General features: G+C 52.8%; 1 protein-coding gene across 1 annotated transcript in view; it reads left to right on the top strand.

Annotated features, from left to right (window-relative positions):
• LOC115118421 (slit homolog 1 protein-like) overlaps positions 1–14357 on the top strand; it is a 330419-nt gene that overhangs the window by 35242 nt on the left and 280820 nt on the right. The window lies entirely within an intron of this gene.

Here is a 14357-nt window from a genome sequence, read left to right as displayed (position 1 = left end):
GTCAGTACACACACTTTATCCATCTTACTCCTTGTATGTGAGTACCCACATGCCTTCTCTGTCTCACTCCTGTCAGTACACACACTTTCCCCATCTTACTCCTTGTATGTGAGTACCCACATGCCTTCTCTGTCTCACTCCTGTGAGTACACACACTTTCTCCATCTTACTCCTTGTATGTGAGTACCCACATGCCTTCTCTGTCTCACTCCTGTCAGTACACACACTTTCCCCATCTTACTCCTTGTATGTGAGTACCCACATGCCTTCTCTGTCTCACTCCTGTGAGTACACACACTTTCCCCATCTTACTCCTTGTATGTGAGTACCCACATGCCTTCTCTCGCTCACCCTTTACCGGCTTCCTGCCATGGAAGTGTGTGGGTGTGCTTATGAACACTGGATGAGTAGAACTCGGAGTGCGTTGTCTGTATTGTTGAAAAGTCATCTGCAGAGTATGCTTGATGACTAATGCTCACATGACTATGTGTGTGTGTGTGAGGATGATTGAATAATGGAGCATTTGAGTGTGTTGGGTAGCAGGGACAGTTTGATGTTGTTGAGTGTGTTGGGTAGCAGGGACAGTTTGTTGTTGTTGAGTGTGTTGGGTAGCAGGGACAGTTTGATGTTGTTGAGTGTGTTGAGTAGCAGGGACAGTTTGTTGTTGTTGAGTGTGTTGGGTAGCAGGGACAGTTTGTTGTTGTTGAGTGTGTTGGGTAGCAGGGACAGTTTGTTGTTGTTGAGTGTGTTGGGTAGCAGGGACAGTTTGATGTTGTTGAGTGTGTTGAGTAGCAGGGACAGTTTGTTGTTGTTGAGTGTGTTGGGTAGCAGGGACAGTTTGTTGTTGTTGAGTGTGTTGGGTAGCAGGGACAGTTTGTTGTTGAGTGTGTTGGGTAGCAGGGACAGTTTGTTGTTGTTGAGTGTGTTGGGTAGCAGGGACAGTTTGTTGTTGTTGAGTGTGTTGGGTAGCAGGGACAGTTTGTTGTTGAGTGTGTTGGGTAGCAGGGACAGTTTGATGTTGAGTGTGTTGAGTAGCAGGGACAGTTTGATGTTGTTGGGTGTGTTGGGTAGCAGGGACAGTTTGATGTTGTTGGGTAGCAGGGACAGTTTGATGTTGTTGAGTGTGTTGGGTAGCAGGGACAGTTTGATGTTGTTGAGTGTGTTGGGTAGCAGGGACAGTTTGTTGTTGAGTGTGTTGGGTAGCAGGGACAGTTTGATGTTGAGTGTGTTGGGTAGCAGGGACAGTTTGATGATGTTGAGTGTGTTGGGTAGCAGGGACAGTTTGATGTTTTTGAGTGTGTTGGGTAGCAGGGACAGTTTGATGTTTTTGAGTGTGTTGGGTAGCAGGGACAGTTTGATGTTGTTGAGTGTGTTGGGTAGCAGGGACAGTTTGATGTTGTTGAGTGTGTTGGGTAGCAGGGACAGTTTGTTGTTGAGTGTGTTGGGTAGCAGGGACAGTTTGATGTTGTTGAGTGTGTTGGGTAGCAGGGACAGTTTGATGTTGTTGAGTGTGTTGGGTAGCAGGGACAGTTTGATGTTGAGTGTGTTGGTAGCAGGGACAGTTTGTTATTGTTGAGTGTGTTGGTAGCAGGGACAGTTTGATGTTGTTGAGTGTGTTGGGTAGCAGGGACAGTTTGATGTTGTTGAGTAGCAGGGACAGTTTGATGTTGTTGAGTGTGTTGGGTAGCAGGGACAGTTTGATGTTGTTGAGTGTGTTGGGTAGCAGGGACAGTTTGTTGTTGAGTGTGTTGGGTAGCAAGGACAGTTTGATGTTGTTGAGTGTGTTGGGTAGCAGGGACAGTTTGATGTTGTTGAGTGTGTTGGTAGCAGGGACAGTTTGATGTTGAGTGTGTTGGGTAGCAGGGACAGTTCCTTGTTGTTGAGTGTGTTGGGTAGCAGGGACAGTTTGTTGTTGTTGAGTGTGTTGGGTAGCAGGGACAGTTTGACGTTGAGTGTGTTGGTAGCAGGGACAGTTTGATGTTGAGTGTGTTGGGTAGCAGGGACAGTTTGTTGTTGTTGTTGAGTGTGTTGAGTAGCAGGGACAGTTTGTTGTTGTTGAGTGTGTTGGGTAGCAGGGACAGTTTGTTGTTGAGTGTGTTGGGTAGCAGGGACAGTTTGTTGTTGTTGAGTGTGTTGGGTAGCAGGGACAGTTTGTTGTTGTTGAGTGTGTTGGGTAGCAGGGACAGTTTGATGTTGTTGAGTGTGTTGGGTAGCAGGGACAGTTTGATGTTGTTGAGTGTGTTGGTAGCAGGGACAGTTTGATGTTGAGTGTGTTGGGTAGCAGGGACAGTTTGATGTTGTTGAGTGTGTTGGGTAGCAGGGACAGTTTGATGTTGAGTGTGTTGGGTAGCAGGGACAGTTTGATGTTGTTGGAGAGGAATCCACTCCATCTACTAGAGGAGTCATTATCGCTGGTCGTCTGGGTACGAAGTGCTAGTTTAGTGTTTGGTGATGGATCCCAGTGGTTTATTCTCTCTCTACCATGCACACACACACACACACACACACACACACACACACACACACACACACACACACACACACACACACACACACACACACACACACACACACACATACACACACACACATACAGTACACACTCCCGTGGCATGACCATTCCAAAGTAAGGCTAAACTTGAATGGGTGTTCCGTTCCATTTTCAAAGGAAAATGAGTGTCCCTGGTCGATCGCTCCGGAACCAATCATTCCACTTCAGATGACCTGCTGCTGCATATGGGAATAATGGAACACTGGGACATGGAAAAATCATCTCCCTCTGCACTTCTCCTGTCCCTATTCCTAAATTGACAAGGCCAAAGCCTGATAACGAGCATTCATTTCAGCTGAAGAAGCGTATATTTGTGGAGCTTATTTTAGCATATAGCCAATATCCTCACACCAGCCTCATAAGAGCATATATGATAGAAAATATACTTTATTGTCCAAAGAACAAAGAACCAAATATTATTGTTCCCAGCACAGTAACTTCAAAATATCTCCCCTCCAGTAGTCTTCTAGCAGACAGGGTCTATGCCAGTGTCTTTAAACAGAGCAGAACTGAGACAGAGGTTCCTGATGCTTCTTAAATCCTCACTGGGCTCCGTCTTTCTGTCACAACACGAGGTCGGGGACCAGACTGACGTAGTAAGGCTATAGCCAGTAGAGTCACCACACGGGGTCGGGGCCCAGACTGTCGTAGTAAGGCTATAGCCAGGAGAGAGTCACCACACGGGGTCGGGCCCAGACTGTCGTAGTAAAGCTAGAGCCAGTAGAGAGTCACCACACGAGGTCGGAGCCCAGACTGACGTAGTAAAGCTATAGCCAGTAGAGTCACAACACGGGGTCAATGCCCAGACTGACGTAGTAAAGCTATAGCCAGTAAAGAGTCACCACACGGGGTCGGGGCCCAGACTGACGTAGTAAGGCTATAGCCAGTAGAGAGTCACCACACGGGGTCGATGCCCAGACTGTCGTAGTAAGGCTATAGCCAGTAGAGAGTCATCACACGGGGTCGATGCCCAGACTGTCGTAGTAAGGCTTTAGCCCGTAGAGTCACCACACGAGGTCAATGCCCAGACTGACGTGGTAAGGCTATAACCAGTAGAGTCACCACACGGGGTCGATGCCCAGACTGACGTAGTAAGGCTATAGCCAGTAGAGAGTCACCACACGGGGTCAATGCCCAGACTGACGTGGTAAGGCTATAGCCAGTAGAGAGTCACCACACGGGGTCAATGCCCAGACTGACGTAGTAAGGCTATAGCCAGTAGAGTCACCACATGGGGTCGATGCCCAGACTGACGTAGTAAGGATATAGCCAGTGGAGAGTCACCACACGGGGACGATGCCCAGACTGACGTAGTAAGGCTATAACCAGTAGAGTCACCACACGGGGTCGATGCCCAGACTGACGTAGTATGGCTATAGCCAGTAGAGAGTCACCACACGGGGTCGATGCCCAGACTGACGTAGTAAGGCTATAGCCAGTAGAGAGTCACCACACGGGGTTGATGCCCAGACTGTCGTAGTAAAGCTATAGCCAGTAGAGAGTCACCACACGGGGTCAATGCCCAGACTGACGTAGTAAGGCTATAGCCAGTAGAGTCACCACACGGGGTCGGGGCCCAGACTGACGTAGTAAGGCTATAGCCAGTAGAGTCACCACACGGGGTCGGGGACCAGACTGTCGTAGTAAGGCTATAGCCAGGAGAGAGTCACCACACGGGGTCGGGCCCAGACTGTAGTAGTAAAGCTAGAGCCAGTAGAGTCACCACACGGGGTCGGGCCCAGACTGTCGTAGTAAAGCTAGAGCCAGTAGAGTCACCACCCGGGGTCGGGCCCAGACTGACGTAGTAAAGCTATAGCCAGTAGAGTCACAACACGGGGTCGATGCCCAGACTTACGTAGTAAGGCTATAGCCAGTAAAGAGTCACCACACGGGGTCGGGGCCCAGACTGACGTAGTAAGGCTATAGCCAGTAGAGAGTCACCACACGGGGTCGATGCCCAGACTGACGTACTAAGGCTATAGCCAGTAGAGAGTCATCACATGGGGTCGATGCCCAGACTGTCGTAGTAAGGCTTTAGCCCGTAGAGTCACCACACGGGGTCGATGCCCAGACTGACGTAGTAAGGCTATAGCCAGTAGAGAGTCACCACACGGGGTCAATGCCCAGACTGACGTGGTAAGGCTATAGCCAGTAGAGAGTCACCACACGGGGTCAATGCCCAGACTGACGTAGTAAGGCTATAGCCAGTAGAGAGTCACCACACGGGGTCAATGCCCAGACTGACGTAGTAAGGCTATAGCCAGTAGAGAGTCACCACATGGGGTCGATGCCCAGACTGACGTAGTAAGGATATAGCCAGTGGAGAGTCACCACACGGGGTCGATGCCCAGACTGACGTAGTAAGGCTATAACCAGTAGAGTCACCACACGGGGTCGATGCCCAGACTGACGTAGTATGGCTATAGCCAGTAGAGAGTCACCACACGGGGTCGATGCCCAGACTGACGTAGTAAGGCTATAGCCAGTAGAGAGTCACCACACGGGGTTGATGCCCAGACTGTCGTAGTAAAGCTATAGCCAGTAGAGAGTCACCACCCGGGGTCGATGCCCAGACTGACGTGGTAAGGCTATAGCCAGTAGAGAGTCACCACACGGGGTCAATGCCCAGACTGACGTAGTAAGGCTATAGCCAGTAGAGAGTCACCACATGGGGTCAATGCCCAGACTGACGTAGTAAGGCTATAGCCAGTAGAGTGTCACCACACGGGGTCGATGCACAGACTGACGTAGTAAGGCTATAACCAGTAGAGTCACCACACGGGGTCGGGGCCCAGACTGACGTAGTAAGGCTATAGCCAGTAGAGAGTCACCACACAGGGTCGATGCCCAGACTGACGTAGTAAGGCTATAGCCAGTAGAGAGTCACCACACGGGTCGATGCCCAGACTGTCGTAGTAAGGCTATAGCCAGTAGAGAGTCACAACATGGGGTCGATGCCCAGACTGACGTAGTAAGGCTATAGCCAGTAGAGAGTCACCAACACATCGATGCCCAGACTGACGTAGTAAGGCTATAGCCAGTAGAGAGTCACCACACGGGGTCGATGCCCAGACTGACGTAGTAAGGCTATAGCCAGTAGAGAGTCACCACACGGGGTCGATGCCCAGACTGACGTACTAAGGCTATAGCCAGTAGAGAGTCATCACACGGGGTCGATGCCCAGACTGTCATAGTAGGCTATAGCCAGTAGAGAGTCACCACACGGGTCAATGCCCAGACTGACGTGGTAAGGCTATAACCAGTAGAGAGTCACCACACGGGGTCGATGCCCAGACTGCCCACGTAGTAAGGCTATAGCCAGTAGAGTCACCACACGGGGTCAATGCCCAGACTGACGTACTAAGGCTATAGCCAGTAGAGAGTCACCACACGGGGTCAATGCCCAGACTGACGTAGTAAGGCTATAGCCAGTAGAGAGTCACCACATGGGGTCGATGCCCAGACTGACGTGGTAAGGCTATAACCAGTAGAGAGTCACCACACGGGGTCGATGCCCAGACTGACGTAGTAAGGCTGTAGCCAGTAGAGTCACCACACGGGGTCAATGCCCAGACTGACGTAGTAAAGCTATAGCCAGTAGAGAGTCACCACACGGGGTCGATGCCCAGACTGTCGTAGTAAGGCTTTAGCCAGTAGAGTCACCACACGGGGTCAATGCCCAGACTGACGTAGTAAGGCAATAGCCAGTAGAGAGTCACCACACGGGGTCGGGCCCAGACTGACGTAGTAAGGCTATAGCCAGTAGAGTCACCACACAGGGTCAATGCCCAGACTGACGTGGTAAGGCTATAGCCAGTAGAGAGTCACCACACGGGGTCAATGCCCAGACTGACGTAGTAAGGCTATAGCCAGTAGAGTGTCACCACACGGGGTCGATGCCCAGACTGACGTAGTAAGGCTATAGCCAGTAGAGTCACCACACGGGGTCGGGGCCCAGACTGACGTAGTAAGGCTATAGCCAGTAGAGAGTCACCACACAGGGGTCGATGCCCAGACTGACGTAGTAAGGCTATAGCCAGTAGAGAGTCACCACACGGGTCGATTCCCAGACTGACGTAGTAAGGCTATAGAGAGTCACCACACGGGGTCGGGCCCAGACTGACGTAGTAAGGCTATAGCCAGTAGAGTCACCACACGGGGTCAATGCCCAGACTGACGTGGTAAGGCTATAGCCAGTAGAGAGTCACCACACGGGGTCAATGCCCAGACTGACGTAGTAAGGCTATAGCCAGTAGAGTCACCACACGGGGTCGGGCCCAGACTGACGTGGTAAGGCTATAGCCAGTAGAGAGTCACAACACGGGGTCGATGCCCAGACTGTCGTAGTAAGGCTATAGCCAGTAGAGAGTCACAACACCGGGTCGATGCCCAGACTGACGTAGTAAGGCTATAGCCAGTAGAGAGTCACCACACGGGGTCGATGCCCAGACTGACGTAGTAATGCTATAGCCAGTAGAGTCACCACACGGGGTCGATGCCCAGACTCGTGGTGGCTATAGCCAGTAGACTGAGTCACCACACGGGGTCGATGCCCAGACTGACGTAGTAAGGCTATAGCCAGTAGAGAGTCACCACACGGGGTCGATGCCCAGACTGACGTAGTAAGGCTATAGCCAGTAGAGAGTCACCACACGGGGTCGATGCCCAGACTGACGTAGTAAGGCTATAGCCAGTAGAGAGTCACCACACGGGGTCGATGCCCAGACTGACGTACTAAGGCTATAGCCAGTAGAGAGTCATCACACGGGTCGATGCCCAGACTGTCGTAGTAAGGCTTTAGCCCGTAGAGTCACCACACGAGGTCAATGCCCAGACTGACGTGGTAAGGCTATAACCAGTAGAGAGTCACCACACGGGGTCGATGCCCAGACTGACGTAGTAAGGCTATAGCCAGTAGAGTCACCACACGGGGTCAATGCCCAGACTGACGTACTAAGGCTATAGCCAGTAGAGAGTCACCACACGGGGTCAATGCCCAGACTGACGTAGTAAGGCTATAGCCAGTAGAGAGTCACCACATGGGGTCGATGCCCAGACTGACGTAGTAAGGATATAGCCAGTGGAGAGTCACCACACGGGGTCGATGCCCAGACTGACGTAGTAAGGCTATAACCAGTAGAGTCACCACACGGGGTCGATGCCCAGACTGTCGTAGTAAGGATATAGCCAGTAGAGAGTCACCACACGGGGTCGATGCCCAGACTGTCGTAGTAAGGCTATAGCCAGTAGAGTCACCACACGGGGTCAATGCCCAGACTGACGTGGTAAGGCTATAACCAGTAGAGTCACCACACGGGGTCGATGCCCAGACTGACGTAGTAAGGCTGTAGCCAGTAGAGAGTCACCACACGGGGTCGATGCCCAGACTGTCGTAGTAAAGCTATAGCCAGTAGAGAGTCACCACACGGGGTCGATGCCCAGACTGTCGTAGTAATGCTTTAGCCCGTAGAGTCACCACACGAGGACAATGCCCAGACTGACGTAGTAAGGCAATAGCCAGTAGAGAGTCACCACACGGGGTCGGGGCCCAGACTGACGTAGTAAGGCTATAGCCAGTAGAGTCACCACACAGGGTCAATGCCCAGACTGACGTGGTAAGGCTATAGCCAGTAGAGAGTCACCACACGGGGTCAATGCCCAGACTGACATAGTAAGGCTATAGCCAGTAGAGTGTCACCACACGGGGTCGATGCCCAGACTGACGTAGTAAGGCTATAACCAGTAGAGTCACCACACGGGGTCGGGGCCCAGACTGACGTAGTAAGGCTATTGCCAGTAGAGAGTCACCACACAGGGTCGATGCCCAGACTGACGTAGTAAGGCTATAGCCAGTAGAGAGTCACCACACGGGTCGATTCCCAGACTGACGTAGTAAGGCTATAGCCAGTAGAGAGTCACATCGATGCCCAGACTGAGTAGTAAGGCTATAACCAGTAGAGTCACCACACGGGTCGATGCCCAGACTGACGTGTAAGGCTATAGCCAGTAGAGTCACCACACGGGGTCAAGGCTGACGTATAACCAGTAGAGTCACCACACGGGGTCGGAGCCCAGACTGACGTGGTAAGGCTATAGCCAGTAGAGAGTCACCACACGGGGTCAATGCCCAGACTGACGTAGTAAGGCTATTACCAGTAGAGTCACCACACGGGGTCGGAGCCCAGACTGACGTGGTAAGGCTATAGCCAGTAGAGAGTCACAACACGGGGTCGATGCCCAGACTGACGTAGTAAGGCTATAGCCAGTAGAGAGCCACCACACGGGGTTGATGCCCAGACTGACGTAATAAGGCTATAACCAGTAGAGAGTCACCACACGGGGTCAATGCCCAGACTGACGTGGTAAGGCTATAGCCAGTAGAGAGTCACCACACGGGGTCAATGCCCAGACTGACGTAGTAAGGCTATAGCCAGTAGAGTGTCACCACACGGGGTCGATGCCCAGACTGACGTAGTAAGGCTATAACCAGTAGAGTCACCACACGGGGTCGGGGCCCAGACTGACGTAGTAAGGCTATTGCCAGTAGAGAGTCACCACACAGGGTCGATGCCCAGACTGACGTAGTAAGGCTATAGCCAGTAGAGAGTCACAACACGGGGTCGATGCCCAGACTGACGTAGTAAGGCTATAACCAGTAGAGTCACCACACGGCGTCGATGCCCAGACTGACGTAGTAAGGCTATAACCAGTAGAGTCACCACACGGGGTCGGGGCCCAGACTGACGTAGTAAGGCTATTGCCAGTAGAGAGTCACCACACAGGGGTCGATGCCCAGACTGACGTGCCCAGTAAGGCTATAGCCAGTAGAGAGTCACCACACGGGTCGATGCCCAGACTGACGTAGTAAGGCTATAACCAGTAGAGTCACCACACGGCTCGATGCCCAGACTGACGTAGTAAGGCTATAACCAGTAGAGTCACCACACGGGGTCGGAGCCCAGACTGACGTGGTAAGGCTATAGCCAGTAGAGAGTCACCACACGGGGTCAATGCCCAGACTGACGTAGTAAGGCTATTACCAGTAGAGTCACCACACGGGGTCGGAGCCCAGACTGACGTGGTAAGGCTATAGCCAGTAGAGAGTCACAACACGGGGTCGATGCCCAGACTGACGTAGTAAGGCTATAGCCAGTAGAGAGTCACCACACGGGTCGATGCCCAGACTGTCGTAGTAAGGCTATAGCCAGTAGAGAGTCACAACATGGGGTCGATGCCCAGACTGACGTAGTAATGCTATAGCCAGTAGAGAGTCACAACACCGGGTCGATGCCCAGACTGACGTAGTAAGGCTATAGCCAGTAGAGAGTCACCACACGGGGTCGATGCCCAGACTGACGTAGTAAGGCTATAGCCAGTAGAGAGTCACCACACGGGGTCGATGCCCAGACTGACGTAGTAAGGCTATAGTCAGTAGAGAGTCACCACACGGGGTCGATGCCCAGACTGACGTACTAAGGCTATAGCCAGTAGAGAGTCATCACACGGGGTCGATGCCCAGACTGTCGTAGTAAGGCTTTAGCCCGTAGAGTCACCACACGAGGTCAATGCCCAGACTGACGTGGTAAGGCTATAACCAGTAGAGAGTCACCACACGGGGTCGATGCCCAGACTGACGTGTAAGGCTATAGCCAGTAGAGTCACCACACGGGGTCAATGCCCAGACTGACGTAGTAAGGCTATAGCCAGTAGAGAGTCACCACACGGGGTCGATGCCCAGACTGACGTAGTAAGGCTATAGCCAGTAGAGTCACCACACGGGGTCGATGCCCAGACTGACGTAGTAAGGCTATAGCCAGTAGAGTCACCACACGGGGTCGATGCCCAGACTGACGTAGTAAGGCTATTGCCAGTAGAGAGTCACCACACAGGGTCGATGCCCAGACTGACGTAGTAAGGCTATAGCCAGTAGAGAGTCACAACACGGGGTCGATGCCCAGACTGACGTAGTAAGGCTATAGTCAGTAGAGAGTCACCACACGGGGTCGATGCCCAGACTGACGTAATAAGGCTATAGCCAGTAGAGAGTCATCACACGGGGTCGATGCCCAGACTGTCGTAGTAAGGCTTTAGCCCGTAGAGTCACCACACGAGGTCAATGCCCAGACTGACGTGGTAAGGCTATAACCAGTAGAGAGTCACCACACGGGGTCGATGCCCAGACTGACGTAGTAAGGCTATAGCCAGTAGAGTCACCACACGGGGTCAATGCCCAGACTGACATACTAAGGCTATAGCCAGTAGAGAGTCACCACACGGGGTCAATGCCCAGACTGACGTAGTAAGGCTATAGCCAGTAGAGAGTCACCACATGGGGTCGATGCCCAGACTGACGTAGTAAGGATATAGCCAGTGGAGAGTCACCACACGGGGTCGATGCCCAGACTGACGTAGTAAGGCTATAACCAGTAGAGTCACCACACGGGGTTGATGCCCAGACTGTCGTAGTAAGGATATAGCCAGTAGAGAGTCACCACACGGGGTCGATGCCCAGACTGTCGTAGTAAGGCTATAGCCAGTAGAGTCACCACACGGGGTCAATGCCCAGACTGACGTGGTAAGGCTATAACCAGTAGAGTCACCACACGGGGTCGATGCCCAGACTGACGTAGTAAGGCTGTAGCCAGTAGAGAGTCACCACACGGGGTCGATGCCCAGACTGTCGTAGTAAAGCTATAGCCAGTAGAGAGTCACCACACGGGGTCGATGCCCAGACTGTCGTAGTAATGCTTTAGCCCGTAGAGTCACCACACGAGGACAATGCCCAGACTGACGTAGTAAGGCAATAGCCAGTAGAGAGTCACCACACGGGGTCGGGGCCCAGACTGACGTAGTAAGGCTATAGCCAGTAGAGTCACCACACAGGGTCAATGCCCAGACTGACGTGGTAAGGCTATAGCCAGTAGAGAGTCACCACACGGGGTCAATGCCCAGACTGACGTAGTAAGGCTATAGCCAGTAGAGTGTCACCACACGGGGTCGATGCCCAGACTGACGTAGTAAGGCTATAACCAGTAGAGTCACCACACGGGGTCGGGGCCCAGACTGACGTAGTAAGGCTATTGCCAGTAGAGAGTCACCACACAGGGTCGATGCCCAGACTGACGTAGTAAGGCTATAGCCAGTAGAGAGTCACCACACGGGTCGATTCCCAGACTGACGTAGTAAGGCTATAGCCAGTAGAGAGTCACAACACGGGGTCGATGCCCAGACTGACGTAGTAAGGCTATAACCAGTAGAGTCACCACACGGCGTCGATGCCCAGACTGACGTAGTAAGGCTATAACCAGTAGAGTCACCACACGGGGTCGGAGCCCAGACTGACGTGGTAAGGCTATAGCCAGTAGAGAGTCACCACACGGGGTCAATGCCCAGACTGACGTAGTAAGGCTATTACCAGTAGAGTCACCACACGGGGTCGGAGCCCAGACTGACGTGGTAAGGCTATAGCCAGTAGAGAGTCACAACACGGGGTCGATGCCCAGACTGACGTAGTAAGGCTATAGCCAGTAGAGAGTCACCACACGGGGTTGATGCCCAGACTGACGTAATAAGGCTATAACCAGTAGAGAGTCACCACACGGGGTCAATGCCCAGACTGACGTAGTAAGGCTATAGCCAGTAGAGTGTCACCACACGGGGTCGATGCCCAGACTGACGTAGTAAGGCTATAGCCAGTAGAGAGTCACCACACGGGGTCGATGCCCAGACTGACGTAGTAAGGCTATAGCCAGTAGAGAGTCACCACACGGGGTCGATGCCCAGACTGAGGTAGTAAGGATATAGCCAGTGGAGAGTCACCACACGGGGTCGATGCCCAGACTGACGTAGTAAGGCTATAACCAGTAGAGTCACCACACGGGGTCGATGCCCAGACTGACGTAGTAAGGCTATAGCCAGTAGAGTCACCACACGGGGTCAATGCCCAGACTGACGTGGTAAGGCTATAACCAGTAGAGTCACCACACGGGGTCGATGCCCAGACTGACGTAGTAAGGCTATAGCCAGTAGAGAGTCACCACACGGGGTCGATGCCCAGACTGTCGTAGTAAAGCTATAGCCAGTAGAGAGTCACCACACGGGGTCGATGCCCAGACTGTCGTAGTAAGGCTTTAGCCCGTAGAGTCACCACACGAGGTCAATGCCCAGACTGACGTAGTAAGGCAATAGCCAGTAGAGAGTCACCACACGGGGTCGGGGCCCAGACTGACGTAGTAAGGCTATAGCCAGTAGAGTCACCACACAGGGTCAATGCCCAGACTGACGTGGTAAGGCTATAGCCAGTAGAGAGTCACCACACGGGGTCAATGCCCAGACTGACGTAGTAAGGCTATAGCCAGTAGAGTGTCACCACACGGGGTCGATGCCCAGACTGACGTAGTAAGGCTATAACCAGTAGAGTCACCACACGGGGTCGGGGCCCAGACTGACGTAGTAAGGCTATAGCCAGTAGAGAGTCACCACACAGGGTCGATGCCCAGACTGACGTAGTAAGGCTATAGCCAGTAGAGAGTCACCACACGGGTCGATTCCCAGACTGACGTAGTAAGGCTATAGCCAGTAGAGAGTCACAACACGGGGTCGATGCCCAGACTGACGTAGTAAGGCTATAACCAGTAGAGTCACCACACGGGGTCGATGCCCAGACTGTCGTAGTAAGGCTATAACCAGTAGAGTCACCACACGGCGTCGATGCCCAGACTGACGTAGTAAGGCTATAACCAGTAGAGTCACCACACGGGGTCGGAGTCCAGACTGACGTGGTAAGGCTATAGCCAGTAGAGAGTCACCACACGGGGTCAATGCCCAGACTGACGTAGTAAGGCTATTACCAGTAGAGTCACCACACGGGGTCGGAGCCCAGACTGACGTGGTAAGGCTATAGCCAGTAGAGAGTCACAACACGGGGTCGATGCCCAGACTGTCGTAGTAAGGCTATAGCCAGTAGAGTCACCACACGGGGTTGATGCCCAGACTGTCGTAGTAAAGCTATAGCCAGTAGAGAGTCACCACACGGGGTCAATGCCGAGACTGACGTAGTAAGGCTATAGCCAGTAGAGAGTCACCACATGGGGTCGATGCCCAGACTGACGTAGTAAGGATATAGCCAATGGAGAGTCACCACACGGGGTCGATGCCCAGACTGACGTAGTAAGGCTATAACCAGTAGAGTCACCACACGGGGTCGATGCCCAGACTGACGTAGTAAGGCTATAGCCAGTAGAGAGTCACCACACGGGGTCGATGCCCAGACTGACGTAGTAAGGCTATAGCCAGTAGAGAGTCACCACACGGGGTCGATGCCCAGACTGACGTAGTAAGGCTATAGCCAGTAGAGAGTCACCACACGGGGTCGATGCCCAGACTGACGTAGTAAGGCTATAGCCAGTAGAGTCACCACACGGGGTCAATGCCCAGACTGACGTGGTAAGGCTATAACCAGTAGAGTCACCACACGGGGTCGATGCCCAGACTGACGTAGTAAGGCTATAGCCAGTAGAGAGTCACCACACGGGGTCGATGCCCAGACTGACGTAGTAAGGCTATAGCCAGTAGAGTCACCACACGGGGTCAATGCCCAGACTGACGTGGTAAGGCTATAGCCAGTAGAGAGTCACCACACGGGGTCAATGCCCAGACTGACGTAGTAAGGCTATAGCCAGTAGAGTGTCACCACACGGGGTCGATGCCCAGACTGACGTAGTAAGGCTATAACCAGTAGAGTCACCACACGGGGTCGGGGCCCAGACTGACGTAGTAAGGCTATAGCCAGTAGAGAGTCACCACA

The sequence above is a fragment of the Oncorhynchus nerka genome, linkage group LG16 (assembly GCF_034236695.1).
Source record: "Oncorhynchus nerka isolate Pitt River linkage group LG16, Oner_Uvic_2.0, whole genome shotgun sequence".
Classification (NCBI taxonomy): domain Eukaryota; kingdom Metazoa; phylum Chordata; class Actinopteri; order Salmoniformes; family Salmonidae; genus Oncorhynchus; species Oncorhynchus nerka.
This window is presented reverse-complemented; position numbering and strand designations above follow the sequence as displayed.